This window comes from Akebia trifoliata, chromosome 9, assembly GCF_017979445.1.
Source record: "Akebia trifoliata isolate Shusen 1 chromosome 9, ASM1797944v1, whole genome shotgun sequence".
In the NCBI taxonomy this organism is placed as follows: Eukaryota; Viridiplantae; Streptophyta; class Magnoliopsida; order Ranunculales; family Lardizabalaceae; genus Akebia; species Akebia trifoliata.
In genome coordinates this window covers 13,970,859-13,991,572 of record NC_141383.1, presented here as the reverse complement: position 1 = coordinate 13,991,572, position 20,714 = coordinate 13,970,859, and the positions used below count along the sequence as shown (strand labels likewise).

The 20,714-nt window shown below is 39.4% G+C and overlaps 1 pseudogene; it reads right to left on the bottom strand.

The window, feature by feature from the left end:
• Nucleotides 1-17,804: 17,804 nt before the first annotated feature.
• On the bottom strand, nt 17,805-19,591 carry LOC147394331 (PR5-like receptor kinase pseudogene; annotated as a pseudogene).
• Between the last annotated feature and the right edge of the window lie 1,123 nt (nt 19,592-20,714).

The window sequence follows — 20,714 nt, the reverse complement described above, 5'->3', positions numbered from 1 at the left end:
CGTTTTCTCGAGAAGCTTTTGACTTCAATCCAAATGGTTTTAGTCTAATTCCCCTCGGGAATGTTTGTATGTACTCATCTTCACTTAGAATCTCATATGTATCATTAAGGCCACGCATCCATAAGGATTTTCCTAGTTAGGTCATTCTTATAAACTCTTTCATTGCTGCAACTGTAAGTTCGATGATCAATGGCTTATCTACCTCAGTAGGCCCGGAGAGTGATCTTAGGAGGGGCTTGCTTGCGGTCCCTTCTTCGATGCCTTCGCGTCTTGTCTAGTGAGTCGTGATGATGAGTCAGGCTGAAAAATTGATGATGAGTCGGGCTGCCCGGATCCGTACTTTATAGGAACGCCTTGACTCTTTTTTCATGATGTTTGATTGATTTCTTTTTATTACAAAATGTTGAAAGATTAATGCGAAGAAAATAGGTTTTGTACTTACTTGGCCTCAGGTATATCTAATGCTTTGAAAACTTGAAGTTTGAATAAGTCCTAGAATCTTCATCATTGGCCAAAATAATAGTTTTTCTTTTTTGAAATTTTATGAAATATCTTTATCAAATGAGTACGATAAATTCAAAGTTTGTAAAACCTTTGGTTGCGACGATCTTGGTGTTTTTGCCAATCACAGAGGATATAAACGTCAATTACTCTTTTGATTCCTTTAGAGTCATTCCCAGTGTTATCGCATTGGAAGACTATTTTGGGTCTCGGGATTTTGGAAAGATCTTACCGTTCACAGTTTATACTCTTGCGGGCCAAGAGTTGTTGTTTTTTTTTTTTTTTTGTGCCTTTATTGCCCCTGATGCCAATTACGATTTTCATCAGACCCGATTTCCACATTTTTACGCATCGACGTTCTTTTTGGGATTTTCATCGTGCTGGTGGCTTTGATCTTGCCATAGTCTGATTCTTTTACTCATAGCGCCCTTTTAGGTTTTCACTATGTCCTTTCAGACCATGCTTGTATTTTTCTAGATTTTTCATTACAATTCTGCTCGGAATCTCTTTGTCTTTGTGGCTTGGTGACTTAAGTTGAGCTGCAAGATCGACGACTCTACTCTTGTAGTGGCACTTTTTTTTTTCAAATATCCGATCTGGATTCCCCTCTCAAGTCTTCCCACGACTAACCAGACTTTGAGGTCCGGACCAAGTTGCAAGATCATTGGTGCTGCCATTGTCATTATGTTGCCTTAGAACATTTCCTGATCAAAAAGGACTTTAAGTAGGATGAAACGTTGGCTTAGGCTTATGGTAGTGGAAGGTTACAAAAAGGTTAAGGTTTGGGTCTAAAGTGGAATAAACATGGGGTTCATCTATTTTTATTTCGAAAAAGTGATCTATATCTCCTCCTAGCGTCTCTCGAACTTGTTTAGGCTAGAGATTTGGGTCGAGCCAAGATCAAGTGTTCGAATTTTTGACTTTCTTGATTTTTTTATATTTTTAGCCATTCACAGTTTATCCTCATGCGGGCCAGGAGTACTTTTGATGCTTTTGATTTTTTTTTTTCTGATCTTTTTTTTTGTGTGTAGTTGTTGACTTGTCCCAGTCTTAGGTTAAGAAATGAACGTGATGGCTCAAAAGGGTTTACTAGGGTGTGATGGTTTGTTTGGGATAACAAAAATGGCATTTCGTCATCTCAGGGTCAGGTCTTAAGCGTAATATTTCTTAACAGTGTCAGCATTGATCGGTTGCGGGAAGACTTGGCCGTCCATTTCTGTGAGAATCAGAGCTCCTCCGGTCATTACCTTCTGTACGATAAATGGTCCCTCATAGTTTGGTCTGAACTTTCCTCTGGCGTCTTCTTGAATTGGCAGAATCTTCTTTAAGACCAGATCTCCTGACGAGAAATCCCTAGGCTTAACTTTCTTATTATAGGCACGAGCTATTCGTCGTTGATAGATCTGTCCATGGCAAATGGCTGCAAGGCGTTTCTCTTCAATCAGATTCAGCTGATCAAACCGAGCTTGAATCCATTCAGTCTCATCTAACTTTACTTCTTTTAAGATTCGGAGGGAGGGAATCTCAACCTCTACGGGTAAGACTGCTTCCATTCCGTAAACCAATGAATACGGAGTTGCCCCAGTCGAAGTTCTGAACGAAGTTTGGTAGGCGTGTAGTGCAAAGGGCAACATGTCGTGCCAATCTTTGTATGTAACTGCCATCTTCTCGATTATTTTCTTGATGTTCTTGTTGGCTGCCTCGACTGCTCCATTCATCTTAGGTCTGTAGGGTACAGAGTTGTGATGGGTGATCTGGAAGTCTTCGCACATTTTGATCATATCTTTGTTCTTGAAGTTCTTAGCATTGTCCGTTACCAATCCGCTTGGAAGTCCATACCGACAAATGATGTTGTTCTTGACAAACTTCATGACGTTGCTCTTAGTGACATTGGCGTATGAAGCCGCTTCTACCCACTTGGTGAAGTAATCGATAGCGACAAGGATGAAGCGATGCCCGTTTGCAGCTTTTGGCGAGATTTGCCCAATGACGTCCATGCCCCAGAGTGAAAAGGGCCAAGGAGTGGTCATATTATGTAGTTCTGAAGGTGGGGCATTGATCTTGTTGGCATATATTTGACATAGATGGCATTTGCGGACATGTTGATAGCAGTCACTCTCCATTGTCGACCAATAGTATCCCATCCTCATAATCTTCTTAGCAAGCATATGACCATTCATGTGAGGTCCGCAGACTCCCCCATGTACAGTCTCAATTAGTCTTTTCGCTTCTGTTTCTGTCACACACCTAAGTAAGATCTCATGGTGCGACTTCTTGTACAGAATACCGTTGCTCAAGAAAAATTGTCCTGCTAGCCTCTGAATGGTCCTTCTATCATTTGGCGTTGCGCCTGAGGGGAGTGTTCGATCTTTAAGATATGCCTTGATGTCAGAATACCATGGCTTTTCTTCAGATTCTTCTACTTCAACGGGTAAGCAATAGGCTGGCTCATCTTGAATTCCAATCTCAATAGGGTCGATGATTAGGTCTTCCGAGATGTTGATCATAGAGGCAAGTGTAGCTAGTGCATCTGCAAACTGATTTTTAGCTCTCGGCATGTACGTGAATGAAATCCTATCAAAACGCGAGCTTAGTTCTTCCAGATACTCGTGGTAAGGGACCAGTCTCTGCTCTCGGGTCTTCCATTCTCTAATCGTCTGATAGACTACCAAGCTTGAATCTCCGAAAACATCGATTTCATCTACCTCTAGATCCAGTGCTGCCTTCAACCCTGCTATGCATGCTTCGTATTCAGCCTCATTGTTGGAACATTGAAATTTTAGTCTGATTGCGATTGGCACGTGGGATCCACCTGGCTTGATCAGAACTGCCCCTATTCCGTTTCCTTTCTGATTGGCTGCTCCGTCAAAGTACATTTTCCAGCCTGGTTCATCATTATCGTCTTCAACCTCAGTGATCAGTATGGCTTCGTCAGGAAAGTTCGTTTTTAATGGCTCGTAGTCAGGCAACGGGTGCTCGGCTAGGTAGTCGGCGATTGCTTGTCCTTTGATGGCTTTTTGAGTGACATAGGTGATGTCAAACTCAGATAACAATAGTTGCCATTTTGCAGTGCGACCTGTTAATGCTAGTTTCTCGAATAGGTATTTCAGGGGGTTCATCCTTGCTATTAGCATAGTCGAGTAACTCAGCAAATAGTGACGTAGTCGTTGAGATGCCCAGACTAATGCGCAGTAAGTCTTCTCAAGCGTTGAATATTTTACTTCGTATTCGGTAAATTTCTTGCTGAGATAGTAGATGGCCTGTTCTTTCCGTCCTGATTCATCGTGTTGCCCTAGCACGCACCCCATTGACGTTTCTTGCACCGAGATGTACATCAGCAAAGGTCACCCTAGAGTAGGAGGGACTAGGACTGGTGGATTGAGCAGATATTGCTTAATCTTGTCGAACGCTTCCTGACAGTCCTTGTTCCACTTCTTCGGTGTGTCTTTCCTGAGTAGTTTGAAGACTGGCTCACAGATAGGCGTGAGCTGAGTAATGAAACGGCTAATATACTGTATTCTTCCCAAGAATGCCCGAACATCTCTCTCTGAAACGGGTGCTTTCATCTCGAGGATATACTTGATTTTTGTCGGATCTATCTCGATGCCTCTTCTGCTAACAATGAAACCCAGTAATTTGCCCGATGTTGCCCCGAATACACATTTTGTAGGATTTAGCCTTAAACTGTATTTCCTCAGCCTGTCGAACAACTTCTTTAGATTTACCAGATGATCTTCTTCAATGCCGGATTTAGCAATCATGTCGTCTACGTAAACCTCCATTTCCTTATGGATCATATCGTGGAATAGTGCGGTCATTGCCCGTTGGTAAGTCGCGCCTGCGTTTTTCAGCCCGAATGGCATGACTTTGTAGTGGAAAGTACCCCATGGTGTGATAAATGCAATTTTTTCTTGGTCTTCTTCCGTCATTTTTATCTGGTTATAGCCTAAAAAGTCGTCCATGAATGAGAACATGCCATGCCCTGCTGTACTATCGACTAGAGTGTCGATGTGTGGAAGTGGGAAATCATCCTTAGGACTGGCCTTGTTTAGGTCTCGATAGTCAACACACATGCGTACCTTCCCATCTTTCTTGGGTACTGGGACGACATTAGCCAACCACTCAGGATACGTAGAAACTGCAAGAAATCCGACTTCAAACTGTTTCATGACTTCATCCTTGACCTTGAGGGTCAATTCTGGCTTTAATCTTCTCAATTTCTGCTTGATCGGCTTGCTTCCGGAGGCAATTGGTAGCTTGTGCACAACAAGGTCTGTGTCCAATCCTGGCATATCCCTGTACGACCATGCGAAGACATCTTGATAATCTTGTAAGAGTTTGATCATTTATTCTTTCTGTTGCGACGTTAATAAGGCTCCGATCTTGACAATTCGTAGGTCCTTTTCGGTTCCAAGATTGATTGAATCTGTATCCTCAATGTTTGGCTGAACACCTTTCTCGTGACGTTCTACCAAGTCTTTGATTTCTTTAGGCGGGTACTCCATTTCGTCCTCAGACTCTTCTTCGATCCCCATGAGGTCAAAGTCGAGTTCAAGATCGAAATCATACTCGTTCCTTTCAAATTCTGTTTTATCTGGGTGCTCATTTGATTGAGACATATCCCTTGAAAACTCTTTTTTTGACTTTTGGAAAATATCTATTTTTTTGCAACTTTGAAAGCTTTTTGATTTTTTTGACTTTTGAGAAATTTTTGATTTTTTTGATTTTTGAGAAATATTTGTTTTTTGTTGCTTTTCGAATACTTGAAATAAGAAGAACAATCATGCGAATTCATTAATAAAGATAGGGAACCCTTAAAACAGTCTTTTCCCGAGGACGAGGGCTCGTTATGATCCTCGGGCAAACTAGATTCGTTTAACGGCATTTTTTTTGGAGGCCTCAACAGCCTCAAGAGTCAATGGGAATTCCTCCCAATTGTTCAGAACTTCCCCTTCTCTGAGGGGGCGGATGAGATGTGAAAGTGATGTGTTGGGTGATTTGGTTGGTGGTTCGGAGATAACCATGATCTCCGATTGATTTTTGTCAGATGGGGGCATAGTCCCTCCCAAACTCAGTGGGACGACGACTGATGCCCAGTCGATGCCAGTGGGGAAGGGTGATTTTTTCTCTTGGCTCATAGTGGTTTTCATGTTGGTGGATTCTGGAGTCATTTCTGATAGACTTTCATCGGAATCCCCATTGAATAAGACATCAATGCCTTCTATGAAGGATGATTGGGACTCAACGACTAAGTCTTCTTGACTGTGCTGGGGTTTGAAACTCATTCTTTTCTTCTTTCTGGCTGGCTTTGTTGACAGTGGTTCTGAAGGACTGTCGGGTCTGACTTGTGATTTCAGGAAACTGACGCTGATATGAGGAATCTTGCCCAGATTCCAAACATTAGGCTCACGATTTTATTTTCTAACTAATCGGAGTTCCCTTTTTTTGTCGTTCATTTCCATAATATCTTTTTTCGTGGGCCTGAATCCCAAACCAAAATAAGGAGTATGTTTCTTTGCTTCAACTGGCGTAGCTTTCCCTTTTCCTCCAAGTCCTAACCCTTGCTTGGGTCGATAACCTGCCTTTTTCAAGACCCGACCAATCATCAGATTTGCCCTTGATAGTTCTGCCTTCACCTTCTCTTTCCCTTTTTCAACGTGGTTAACAGCAGCAAACTGATAAGAATGATATAACGCCTTGTCTTTCGTCATCTCTATGTCAATAAAGGGGACGTCCGGAGCTCTCCCAGCTGGAATCAAGTTTTCTGTTAGTACAGATATCATCCTCTGTCCCATAATAAATTTGACTCTTTGATGTAAAGAGGAAGGCACTGCCCCTGCAATATGAATCCATGGCCTGTTCACCAGCAAGTTGAAAGTTGTAGGTATCTCCATGACCTTGAATGTTACCTCGAAGGTGCAGGGTCCTATAGTGATTGGTAAATCTATCTCTCCTAGAGAGTCTCCTCTCGAGCTGTCGAAACCTCGGACAACCTTATTGTTGGGTTTAACATGCGACCAGTCCGCATTAAGTTTTCGAAAGGTTTCGAGAGGACATATATTGAGAGCTGAACCATTATCGATTAACACCCTAGCAACCATCATGCCCTTGCACATGACCATGATATTTAGTGGCTCGACGTGCCCCCGTCCCTCTAGCACGAACTCACTTTCTGTGAAGATGATGGGGTTGGGAGCCATGATTTGACCCACCGTTTGTTCTAACTGTGCCGGCGAAGTAGTTGTAGGTACATGCGATTTTTCCAGAATTCTCAATAATGCTTCTTGATGTTCTTCTGATTTTTGTAGCAGACCCAAGTTGCTGATCTGAGCCGGCTGTTTGTTCAGTTGATCCAAGACATTGTGCTCACTCTTACGAATGAGTTTAATGAAGTCTGTTGCTTCCTTGTCTGTCACCTTCCCTATTTTTTCTTCTTTGTCCTCTTCGTTTATCTTGCCCTTGCCCTTTTCCTTTCTTTTTTCCTCATTCACTGTTTTTTTTGTTTCTTCCCTGATGCTTACTCCTTTTTCTAGCAACTTTTGGCACCTTCATGCCTTTGTCATATGGCCAATGTCAGCTACCATTGCTTTCTTCATGGTCTCAACCGCTGCGGTTGTAGTGATGGTAGTCTCGTAGCTCCAAGGAATTGCTTGGTTAGAACTATAGGGGAATGGTTTAGGTGAGCGGATGGTCATTGGAGGTGGGTCAGGTTTAACACTGAGAATGAGAGGTGGTGGTGATGATTTGGATGTGGTGATGATAGGAGGAGTTGTATGAGGAGTTGATGGCGTGTATGGAATGACGAGTGGTGGACGCGAGGGTGAAGTGTATGGTATATGAAGGGGGGGTCGGGTTGATCCCGGAGAAGTTGACAATGTGTAGGGTATAACAAGAGGAGGTCGGGTTGAACTTTGATGGCTTAGTGAGTCGTAAGGTATAACTAAAGGTGGTCGGGTAGTGGTATTTTGATGAGTGGGATAGATGGTGAGGTCAGACAATCTGAGAAGTGGTAGTAAATTTTGGGATGAGTTTGTTCTGTGGTGGTTGACTGTGCTGATTGCTGGTGCTTCTGATCCCTGAGTTAGGTAAACCCTGATTTTGGACCCGGTAGGTGCTATTAAATCTGAGGGATTGAAGTTGAGTTCTCCACAGACAACATTTACCTTGTGTCCACTCCTCTCTCCATTGTGAGTAGGTAGGGGATTTTGATTGATGTTCTTTTGTTGGGGTGGGTTGGCAGGCCCATCTAGGATGAGAGCCTTTTTATCGATCAGGTTCTGTACTTGATGCTTGAGCTGCCAGCATTGATCTGTGGAGTGCCCTGGTGCACCCATGTGGAATTCACAGAGCAGGTTAGGGTTGTACCCTGGCCCTTTTGCAGCCTCAGGATTTGGTGGACGTTTTACCAAATATTCTCCTCTGAGTAAGAGTGGCAGTAATTCTGATAGTGTCATGGGCAACCTGGTAAATACTCTGTTTACCCTGTTAGGTCGTGCCTGCTAATTTTGCCCATACTGTGGTGCTGGTTGTGCTTGCAGAGGAACTGTCTGAAAGGGATTCTGCGGTGCTGGAGCCCAAGCAACTCGAGGTACTGGCGCCCAAGGGACTTGTGGTGCTTGCGGCCTCTGAACTGGTGCCTGAATGAAAAGAGGTTGGTTGGGTTGTACATTGTTGACTTGAGTTTCCTCTTTCTTTTTGACAAAAGGCACGAACTTCTTCTGTGCCGATGTCCCTGCCACTGCATTTAGGGCTGTGAAGTCAAATATTAAACCAGTCCGGATCCCGTCCTCGACCCGGTCTGCCACTTGAACTAAATTTGAGAAGGTGCCTGTGGTGTGTCCAACCAGATGAGTATAAAAGGCATGCCCTAGTGTTGAGATAAACGTGGTGTTCATCTCTTGTTCAGTCATTGCAGGCCTCACTTGTGAAGCAGACTCTCGCCATCTTTGGGCATACTCTTTTACTATTTCCCTTTGCTTTTTAGTCATCTTGGCCATATCATTTCGATCCAGACCTACATCTGTGTTGAACCGATAATTATGCCAGAACATTTCAGCCAAGTCTTGCCAACTTTTGATAAGCGTATGGTCCAATCCAGAAAACTATTTGAGTGCAGGCCCTGTCAAGCTTCTTTGAAACAACTGCACCAGTAGCCTGTCATCTTCGCCGTATTGGCACGTGGATCCGCAGTATAGTTTTAGATGTGACAGAGGACACCCCACCCCATTGTACTTCTCATATTCCGGACATTTGAATTTGGCTGGCAACTGTGCATTAGGATAAAAGCAAAGGTCCCTGAATCTTGTCCCTCCTAAAGTATTTGTACCCTTCATTCGTCTCATTTCTTCTTGGAGAGACTCTATCTGCTGGGTCATTTTGTTATCAGTGGCGTTTTTGGCCTCAGGCACCCTGAAGTCACACTCATCATCTGGGATTACCACCGGAGGTGGTTGATTCTGTGGGATGTAAAGTGGAGGGCCCTGATACATTGGCACTGCAGGAGGTGGGGTGGTCTGTTGATCTGGGCGTGTCTGTTCAAGGGGTTCCGGATTTGATCCAGATGCTTGGTGCTGAGCGGCTTGCGCTTGTAGGAAGTTAGTATTACTAAAAACAGCCATCAACATTTGTTCTTGTCTTTTCGTTGTTTCTATTAACTTCGCTATCATTGCATTAGCTTCAGTAAGTTCACTTGTCGTAGGTTGTGGGTATTCTGAGTTGCTCATAGTTGATGTAGATCGAAGGAAATACGGAGGCTTCTCAGGGTGTTTGTACTTCTTTCGTTTGGCCACTTTTGGGTACAGAAGACCAAGCATTACTATCTTATTTACAAAAAGAAAAATGCTTGACATTTCATTAGGTCGGGTAAAGTTATTTATTTTTAAAGCAAACGAGTTTTAAGGAAAGAGTTCATTGGTTTGGAGCCATCATTAACGCGAAGTTGGCATCAACACGGGATTGGCAAAATATTTTGAAAAAGAATTACATCAGCCGGAGCTGGCATCGACACGAAGCCGGTAAAATTAAAAAAAAAATGATTTCATCAGTACGGAGCTGGCATCGACACAGAGTCGGTAAAAGAGATTTTGAAAAAGAATTACATCAGCCGGAGCTGGCATCGACACGGAGTCGGTAAGATAAAAGTGATTACATCAGCACGGGGCTGGCATCGACACGGAGTCGGTAAAATTAAAAAAACGATTTCATCAGCATAGAGCTGGCATCGACACGGAGTCGGTAAGATAAAATGATTACATTAGCACGGAGCTGGCATCGACACGGAATCGGTAAAAAGGATTTTGAAAAAGAATTACATCAGCCAGAGCTGGCATCGACACGGAGTCGGTAAGATAAAAGTGATTACATCAGCACGGGGCTGGCATCGACACAGAGTCGGTAAAATTAAAAAAACGATTTCATCAGCACGGAGCTAGCATTGACACGGAGTCGATAAGATAAAATGATTACATCAGCGCGGAGCTGGCATCGACACGGAATCGATAAAAAAGATTTTGAAAAAGAATTACATCAGTCGGAACTGACATCGACACGGAGTCGGTAAAATTTAAAAGTGATTACATCAGCACAGAGCTGGCATCGACACGGAGTCGGTACAAATTAAAAACGATTTCATCAACACGGAGTTGGCATCGACACGGAGTCGGTAAAATATTTTGAAAAAGAAGATTACATTTTGAATTTTGTACACCAACCCATTAAACAATTCATTTATGCCATGATTATCCACAAATAAACTGAAAGAAATTTCATTGAACTATTAAAAATTTGTTTGACAAATAGGATTTTCATTGAATAACAACTTTCAATAACTCTGACTTAGACTTTTTTACATGGACGCTTAGATTTGTTTTGATCGTCATCAGGATTGCTGGGACAGTTAGGCTTACTTCTTTTGGTTCTAACAACTAGCTCCTTAAACTCTGCTGGTCCATCTGGATACCCTAAGGTGCGCTTGTTCCACGCCTTCTCAATGAGATGCACTAACTTTTCAGTCAATGGTTCGGGAGAAAAGAATTGTTTGTGTTGAGGTAGCGAGAACTCTATAGGTACTTCGTACTGTTCTGGGATCAAAGCAGGTTGGTAAAAAGATGTCTCTTCTAGTCTGATCAAACGGACATAATAGGATCCTTTGGTACCTAAAACAGGGTAGTCCGTCATCCACCAAGGGCATCTCAAACCAATATGACGTGCAAGACGAGAATCCAACCATTTTCCCCAAGCCTTGACTGAGTTGTGACGCACTAACATGTTTCTCCTGGAAAAGTGCTTTGGCCTATACTCGAGGGTTGAAGGAACGTCCACAATTTTGAGACGGTCACAGAGCCACATATAAAGTAAGTGAGGGCTTCCTTTGAAATCCCTTCCCTCACCATTTTTTATGGCATCCAAACCTGAGAAGGTTTTAGCTAGAATAAGAGGTACGGGATTGGCTTTTCTAGAGAGCTGGGAAGCTATGTCTATGAAAGACTCAGGAATAGTTTGACCCTCACTTTTGGAGGTCAGTATGTATTGGGCTAGGATTCCTAAACACAATCGATAGTCTCTAGTGGCTCTCCAAGCATCTGGCTTTACATTGAGGGGATGACTGCGGGAGTGGTATGGACTCAATAAGGGTACTAAATCCAATCTCCCGTTACGGACTAAGGCCTTGGCTTCTTCCTTTGAAATGTTTAGGCCTGTGGCAAGGTCACCCGAATATCCTGTCTTCAATGAAGGCCTGACTAGAGGACCTGAAGTAGATATCCCCATGATGCCACAATAGTCTTCATGAGTAGGACACAAGTGCATATGCCCAATGTGGAAGATGTGAAGATAAGGGTTCCAACGCTTAGCCAAAGCGTACAAAAGATTTCAATCTATCTCAAACTCGTGAAAGTACAGGGCGCATCTCAACATGAATTTTGCAAAGTTAAATTTCTCTACGGTGTGCATCCCCGTGATGGTTGTTTTGACCAATTGGTCGATTGGGTTATTGCCTGCAGCCAGCATCCTGAGTTGACACAAGAGAATAGCTCAGTACATTTTCAAGGTCAATGTAAAATTACTTTTCTTTTGAAAATCTTTGTTCTTATGGAAAACACTTTCTTGAAAACACTTTTTTTTTTGAAAATTTGATTTTCATTTTGATTTAAATGGCCCGGCCTATCATGATCATTAGATCGAGATGGACTGGGTCATTATTGAATTTTTGCAAGAAATGGATTCTTTATTGGGTCGGTGTACCCATTTTAATTTCTGAAAATAAAATTTTGACCCTTGAGGACAATCATACACTTTGATCTCATTATTCACATCATTCACCTACATCAATCATCAAGTTTCATTCAACAACCCAGGAACACCTGCGATAAGTTCGAGTCGTGACTTACAGGGAAGGCTTCTAGACTCTAAGCTTACTACTGCAATGCATTTTTATCTGGCCACTTTTGCCCAAGCACACCTATATACCTCTCAAGCGTACTCAATCAGACGGTACGTGGTGACTTGGTTTGATATACGGTATAAGTGACAATCTAAAACTTTAATTCACTTCTCTGAAGTCAAAAACAACCAGTTTGATCCCCAGTTGAGAGGTGGCGCACGATGCTGAGCAAAGGCCCACTTAAGTACCTCTCGTCTAGAATAGACGTAATCTATCCCCTTCGTACAGTAGGGTACAACGGGGCAGGATCTTGCTTAGGCACTGGTTTTGACCAAGAAGTGCAATTGATGTACTTGGATTATCTTTTATATACCTATGGGTACGAGTCAAGAGTTGTAGCTTTCATAAATGGTTTTCGCATCCCGCGAGGGGACCGACCACGTACTAGTACTATGTTGGCAATCGGGACATGTGACCGTGCGGCTTACAATAGGACAAAGGCTCAGGTCGCTCCAACATGGGTGTATCAATATACCTTTCAGAATCACCTGATCAAACGGTATTGATGCCCCAATTTTATATACCTTACGGTACGTGATTGGAGTTGTGGTTTTCATGAATGACGTCGCATCTCCGAGGAGACCGGGCCACGCACTACTGCCACGTTGGCTATTAGGGACATGCAAGCGTGCAATACAGTAAAGTAAACGTGCTAGTGGTGTGTGCAAATAGGATAGGGTGTGCCCGGGGCATTTTCCAAATGAGTAGGCCCGTTGGCCAGATCATAGCCTTTTAGATAATTTGTCCATAAGGGTTGCACATTCATAGTTAAGCATCAACCAATCCATTTTTTTTTTCATCATTTTTTTTTTTCAATTTTACGAATGAACTAATCATAAAAGGACTTCTCTTTTTTTTTTTATTTTTTATAGTCCAACCAATGATCACTTTGAATTTTCATTTTGATCAATCAAAAAGTGGCGAGCGGTACGCCCTGAGTTTGGAAAAGATGATCCGTTTTGATATTTTGAAGCTTAAAAACTTAAAATAAAAATAAATTCCAAGAGGAAAGTTTCCAAGACTGATGTAATGAACAAGTTGAGCAAAAATTTTTTTTTTTTTTTATTTAATTAATTTTTTTTGTGCTCATTTTGAGGCACATTGCCTCTGGTTTTTGGCTTTGGCCAAATTTTTTCCTTTTTTTTATGCTCTTTTTTCCTACTCATTTGTATCGCGACGAGACGTCAAACGGAAATGATATCATAAACGATAGTAAATGAGCTCAAAAATCGATTTTGACTTGTCAAAATGTTGCTGACTTTGTCACATTTGGTGGAAAATTTTGTTCTACCCCAAATCGATATGCACTAATAGTTAATCGGAGATCGGACGAGAAAGTTATGATCATTTTAAGTTCGACTGTCCATTCGACCAAAAAAAGAAGAAAAAACGACTTTTTTTATTTTTTTATTTATTTTTTATTTATTTTTTTATACCCATTTTGAGGCACATTGCCTCTGGTTTTTGGCTTTGGCCAAAAAAAAAAAACAATTTCATTTGTTTGATGATATGCATGCTTAAAAGGACATAATCGGAGAAATAAAGTGAAAATCGAATTTTTTTTTGTTTTTTTTTTCAAGTAAGTAAATAAATAAAGGAAACCTACCTAAAAAATAAATACAACAAACACAACAAGTATTGTTAGCTTGCAAAATAAAATAAAAATTGGAAACCTTTCTTTTTTTTCCAAAATGACCGAGTTGACACGAGGGTAGAGCCTTTACTCTCCAATGGAGTCGCCATGCTGTAGACACGTGATTTCGTCATTACGATGACCACATCTACAATGATTTGGAGTCGCCACCATTCATTTTTGTAAGTGGGTGTGAATGGTCACCCGATGTGCATTTTTTTTTAGAAAATGTGACATTTTTGGTATTTGGTGACTCTCGTTGGATAAAGATAAATCAACCCTTGAGATTCGGGTAAGCGGCTCGGTTGGAGAAAAGGGAAGGTGTTAGGCACCATTTTCTCCCCACTAAATAGTAGTAACCTCAACTCAACTCGATCATTTTGATTTTAAAAAAAATGAAAAAACGATGTGCCACGTGTTGTGCATTTGTACCCTAGATAGGGGTTCATTTTTGGCTTTGATCATAGGGTCATTCCATTGACGGAAATGACCCTTATAGACCTTTAGCCTTGGGATCTATTCATCCTAAAAAATAAAATGAAGGGGAGAGGGTGATAGAAGAGGGAGGAGGAGAGGGTGTAGAAGAGAGGGGGGGATTGCCTTGAACCCACCTTGTATCTTCTTTCTCCTTTTCTTCTTCTTGAGTCCTTAGTGTTTTATGAAAATACAATTCTTGTATGGTTGAAAGAGTAGAGAAGAGATGATGAGAGAGATGAGTGGAGTATAATAATTTTTTTTTTGTATATGAGACTTGAGGAGGATGGGTGATGGTTGTTAGTAGTGAGAGTTGGAGAGAATTTTGTAGTGAAAGTTGGGGGCCATTTTTGGGAAGAGGAGGAGGGTATTTATAGATGTTGAGGAGTTATTTTAGGGATATAATGGGGTGAAGTGAAGAAAAAGGGTAGAATGATTATGAGTTTGAGAGAGAAGTGAGTATAATTTAGAGGAGATTGGAGGGTATTTAGGGAAGGGGGGGTTAAATGGGTGAGTTTTGACCCAAATGATTTGGATCCTACCCAACCCATTTGGGTGGAGTGTTTGGTGAGGTGAATTTAAGATGGTGGTTGAGATTAAATGGTATTTGATTTAAGAGAATGGAGAATTTAAATAGGTGGTTGATGATATTTTGGGAGGGTGAGGGAGATGATGCCATGTGTCAAAGTGGTTGAAAATGAAGGGTTGGGATAGATTGATGGGAGAGGTTGAGTGTTTGACTTGAGATGATGGTGTAGGTTTAGGTTGTAGATGTGGGTTTTGTAGGGAATGATGAGGGTAGATTAGGGGAGGTATAGGTTAGGGGTGTGGGTAGATGTGTTTGATTTGAGAGAAAATGTGATAGATTGATGTGTGGGTAGATGGGATTTAAAACAAATTAATGGGGTAGGTAGTTGGGTGAGGGAGGTGAGATGGGGTGATGACATGTGTCATCTTTGATTATCAAGATGGTGATTGGTTGATGTGGGTAGTGGTTGATGGGTTAGGGTTGTGGGTTGGATATGAATTGGATATAGGTTTGGGCTTAGGAGTTTTGGAATATTTTGGGCTTGGGTTATGAAATGGTTTTGGATTTTAAGAATTGGTTGGGGGTTATTTTGGAATGGATTTTGAGGGTGTAGGTTGGTATTAGATTTTTAGGTGATGTGGGATTGAGTTTAGGAAAGTGTTGAGGGCTTGTGGGCCTTAGGTGGGCCTATGGTTTTTTTGCGGATTCGGAGGTGGAGCGGTGGTAGTAGAGGAGGGGTAGGCATATCAAGTCTCACCTTTTTAATTTTTAAATTTTTTTAGATTTTTGCAATCATTAGTTTGATAAAAAATGCCACGTGTTGGCAAATCGGGCCTTTTAGGCCCGTTGGAGAATTTCATCGAAAATTTGATGTTTTTTATTTTGGAAGCGGAGCGGTGAATATTAGGAAAGCGTAAGGTTGGCCGAGTCCTTTTGGTGGCCTCCTAAACCATTGAGAGGTCTTAGGGGCCTCGGTTCGATCAAAATGTCACTTTTCAATGACTTGGGCCCTGAAGGCCCGTTGGCCCATTTATTTGGAAAATCGATATTTTTAGGCCTTTTCGAGTAGTGGCCCGTTCAAATTGGGGTGTCTACACACGGTTTTAAAACTTGTCCAACATCGAGGTGACCTTTGGGGAAGTAATCCTAGTCTTGGAGAAGACCAAGCGAGATAATCAATGTGAGTGGTCCTTCACATTGACTTGTCTAAGATCCAAAATGACTAATTTAATCATTTTAAAATATAAAAAACTCTACTAAATTGGGTTATTATTATTATTTTTTATACAAAATAATTAAGTACTTGTTATCTTATCTATAAGAAAATAAGATTTTTTTTTTTTAACCTCGTCACACGAACTAGGAAGGCGAGAGGATTTTAAAACCATTATTTGGAAACTTAAATCACAATAGGACTAAAACTGACTCAGTTGTCACCCCAATAGTAGTCAAAAGTACCAAGTCAAGACATACATCAAGTAAAGAGTGATAGATTTTTATGGTTTTCATGAGGTACTACTCCTATTTTACAAATTTGGAAAGCTGAAATAGATGACATACCACCTAGACCTCGGTCTTTCTTGTGAGGGACTATTTTTATTTTTTCAAGATGATCTTGTCTCAACCTCTTTCCAAATATTTTTATTTTTACCCTAAAATTCTTATTTTTCCTTAAAAATCCACACAAACCATATAAATAAATTACATTGAAACGATCTATAATGTAGAAAACTAATTTTATTAGGAATCTTGGATGAACATTACATGAATCTTAATAGATTATTATAAAGTTTACATCAACCAAGATATAGAAGGTAAGCCTAATCTAGAAATTGTAATTAGCATTAATCATTCCTAGTATTTATATAACTTACTTACCAATCCTTCTTAATATAGAAAATATTGGGGTATTTTAGTAAATTCCCTTACGAAATAGGCGAAAGTTACCCCGTGAAATGTAAGGTGAGGTCTGCACCTTAGATTTCGTTGACCCATTATGTTCGTTAACAACGTTTATTTTGATGATCTCATAGATTTTGAATACTGACAACTATGTTGACGTATTTCAAACCAATTAATTATGAAAACTTGGATGGTACAATTGGGACAAGGTGCGGGAACTAACCAAAATGAACTCAAACATCTTGCAAAACATATAGAGGTGGTGGTCCTAGCGAGCCTTGATTGGTATTTTTATTTAGGGACTTTGTGATAGAAATGACCGGCCAAGAAGATTTGATGTTTTGAATTATTTCATTAGAAGAAGTGATAAGAGAAACTGTACCAACTTCGACTTGCAAACCAATAAAATTTTCCCTGACAACATAGATGAGAATAGAAATCTTGATGAAGAAGAGGCTCCAATTAAAGTCTTTTTTTTTTCATCGGGAGGGCATGACCCATATTAGAGGATTGGTAGAAGGAATTATTATCTAAACAAACTTTCCTATTTACTTGCTCAAAATAGAATCATAACTAATTAGTAGTTGTTTAAGTTAGTAAGTTTAACAAGTTATTAAGTACAAATTTTGAAGTTGTTTCCAAAACTTATTTCTTCTCTCTTTGTTTATATAGAGAGAGTAAATTCGTGAATAAAATTTAGTTATATTTCAAAACATGAGGAAACCTTTTCCCTCTAATAAAAAACATGCAATTGGAGACTTCTCTCTTTCTTTAACTAATAGAAATAGGTGCGCGGGGATGACCCTACCTCCTCCTTTGCATAGAAAAAAGATCGTTGAATTAAGCTTGAGAGATACAACATTGATGGTAAATGTCCATCCTCTAGATTGTTTGATATTTGGCTATTTACTATCCCTTTGATCACACACTTAAATCCGGATTCTAACTCTATAACTAACTGTTTTTCAAGATAATAATGTAACCCAACAAACCTGGTTTTAATAAAATAAATATAATGCAAGTATACTTCAAAGAAATTAGAAAACTGATCAAAATTTTACATAATTAAAAAATCAATCGATATCACAATCACACTTGCCTCCACACAATAAATATTTATATAAATTATAGAAAGTGAAATTATATCCTTAATTCTTTATATTATCATCCATCTACTGCAATTAATTTTAGACTTACAAAACAAATTACTATAACATGTATTCATAATCTGAACAAAAACATAAATTAATATTTCCATGAAATGAAATGAATTTTAATTCCTCCCGATTGAAAGAAATATGCAGATGCAGCATACAACAACTATCTTACAAAATTGATGTGGTTGAAGATGCTACTCGTGATCTCGAAGGAGAAGTGAAAAATGGCATGGGTGGAATTCTCAATTCATTAAGGCTTCCTTCCAACATCTCCAACACTCTATTCATTGCAGGCCTATTTGATGGATCCATTTGTATGCACCACAAACCTATTAAAATCATTTTTCGTGCAATTTCTTCATCCTCTGTAGTTATAACACCACGTAGTCCTAGATCTCTGCATGTATCAAGATGCTTGTGAATCCATTGTGGAAAATATATTTCACTAATATTTTCTACTCCCACATCAAAGTTTTTTCTTCCTCCAACCATTTCGAGTAGCATCATTCCATAGCTATATACATCTGACTTGTGTGAGACTCCTCCGAAGTTTCTATTAAACAATTCCGGTGCAATATACCCTGGAGTCCCTCTAGCACCCATCATCGATATGATACTCTCTTTTGTAAGTGACAATTTCGCGAGCCCAAAATCAGAAATTTTCGGACAAAGGTCTTGGTCTAGAAGAATGTTATGAGGCTTTATATCAAAATGTGCTATTCGTGTGTTACAACCACGGTGCAAGTACTCTAGTCCCCGAGCAATGCCAATAGCAATTTTGTATAGCGTCTCCCATTGAAGGTGAGGATATTTCTGTAATGGTTTTTCATCATATATGAACTTTTCAAGAGATCCATTGGGCATGAACTCATAGATAAGAGCTCTTTTGGAGTCCTCAACACAAAAACCTAGCATAGTGACAACATTAACATGGGAAGTCCTGTTAATACTTGCGACCTCATTAATAAATTCTTCTTCGTTACCTTTTGATTCTCTCAATACCTTCACAGCCACCATACGCCCGTCAAATAGCTTTCCTCTAAACACGTCACCATAAGCTCCTTGGCCTAATTTTTCCTTGAAGGAGCTTGTCATTTTCTTGATATCTGAATATTTGTATCTTTTTGAAACCAAGAATCCATGATTCTTTAGAAACATCTCCAAACTTTGAGCGTTCTTTGTTTTCTTCTTCCAAAAGAACAATTTATGTAAAGATAATTTTCTTCTCAAGCAACATAATATAACTACCATTGTAGGTATAATAATAATGATTACAACTGCTAATAAACCTGTAAGCAAAGAAATAGGACAAAAAGCAATTAATTTACTCTTGGATGCATGACATATTAATGTGCTAGGCTGAAAGAAAAAGAAAGATAATACAAGGTTTAAATAGACTAACATGCTGAAAAATAGAAACCATCATGAGAAATACTTTGATAGGTTAATTAACTATAAGCACCTTGAGTGTTCAATCCCTTGCAGAGCAATCAAGATGTGGATTTAATTGAAAGATGAAAAATAATATCAATGTAACTTAAACATTTCTGCAAATTTTCAACATGATCATATAAAAGATGGGTTTATGCGTAGCAATTTGACAATTGTGAAGAATATATAATAAGAAGTGTAAGAAAAGTTCAATTTTCAACTGAAAAGTACTGTTAAAAGTTTTGTACAGTGGGGCACTGATAAAATCAAGAGAATATTTTCTAGTGATCATGTAAAATTGTAGTTTTTGGTTTGCAGAAAATAAAATGCATGAAATATTGCAATTAAATATTTTTATATATATATTTGTTATAGTTAAGGGGTTAATGGTTAGAAAGGTGAAGTTGGGTAGAATGGGATTTGAACCTAGGAGATGGGAACAACACTCCACACGTCTTATCAACTTAGCTATGTTGGCACTTGATTTATGTTTTAATTGATAAATTCGAAAAATTTATCATAATTTCAAAAATTCAATGTATTATATGCAAGTAAGCTAACTATTGACTAAACATGTCAGGTAGGACTGATTTAGTTTATTTCAACCATTACTGATTGTTTTACAAAATGAATCTTTTGGTGTTTTTAATAAAACAATTTTTGACGCAGAAGGGTCTTAATAGGAGGTGGACTTTGAAATTCGTTATCTTATTTAGAAGAGATTTAAAACACCATTTATGCTATTTTTCTGGGAAAAATCCTTGGAAATGTGCTAAAACTTGACACCGATATTCTTTGATGATATTAGCAAATTACGGCCGAGACCCTAAAAAAATTGTGAAGAATAATGTTTGAAATATTTGTCCTGGCAAATCCAATTTTCTCATATATAAATTTTGTTCATTGTGATTTATATCAAGATAATCAATCTTCATGCATAATCACATTAGGAATTTTCATGAGATGAAAGTAGGTTCTTAGGAAACATATTGTAGGATGGGTACAAAGGGGTTTTGGACAACAAAGTGAAAAAACTTGTGTGTGCAGTTTCTTATGAACCTGAAATAATCATATAGCTAATATTATCTCGATCATTGAAGTAGTTGAGTTCAGACTGACATGTACTATTATTTATTAGTCCGAATTCAAAGGGTATACAGTGAAAGATGTATTCTCACATATATCAGCTATCCCTATAGGAATTTATTCTTACTATGTACTAGTTATTTTGGTTTACCAACCAGTGATGCTAGACTTGTGTAGTACATCATGGGTATTTTGTGTAATTAACATTACACTTAAGTTGTAACAAATATCCAGCAGAGGATCCACCACCTTATTAAAGAAATTATATGTTCTAATTCATAATTTCTCTATTTCTATTGGACACATAAATCCAGGTCTTGATGATATTTGATAAGTTTTATCAAACTCTTCAAGATATATATGATTGAATGGTATATTTCCATAACGGTTGTTGAGGAAAATCTTTTCTGCATCCAAAAAAATTGACCAAAATTGTAGAAAAGTGTTTTATAGAAGTTATAAGGAATAGAAAATAATATAACAACTTTTTTTGAGGGCTCCTTAGAGATATTGTACATTGGAGGGACCAAATTGTTATGGATATAAGGATTGAGTCTCTGA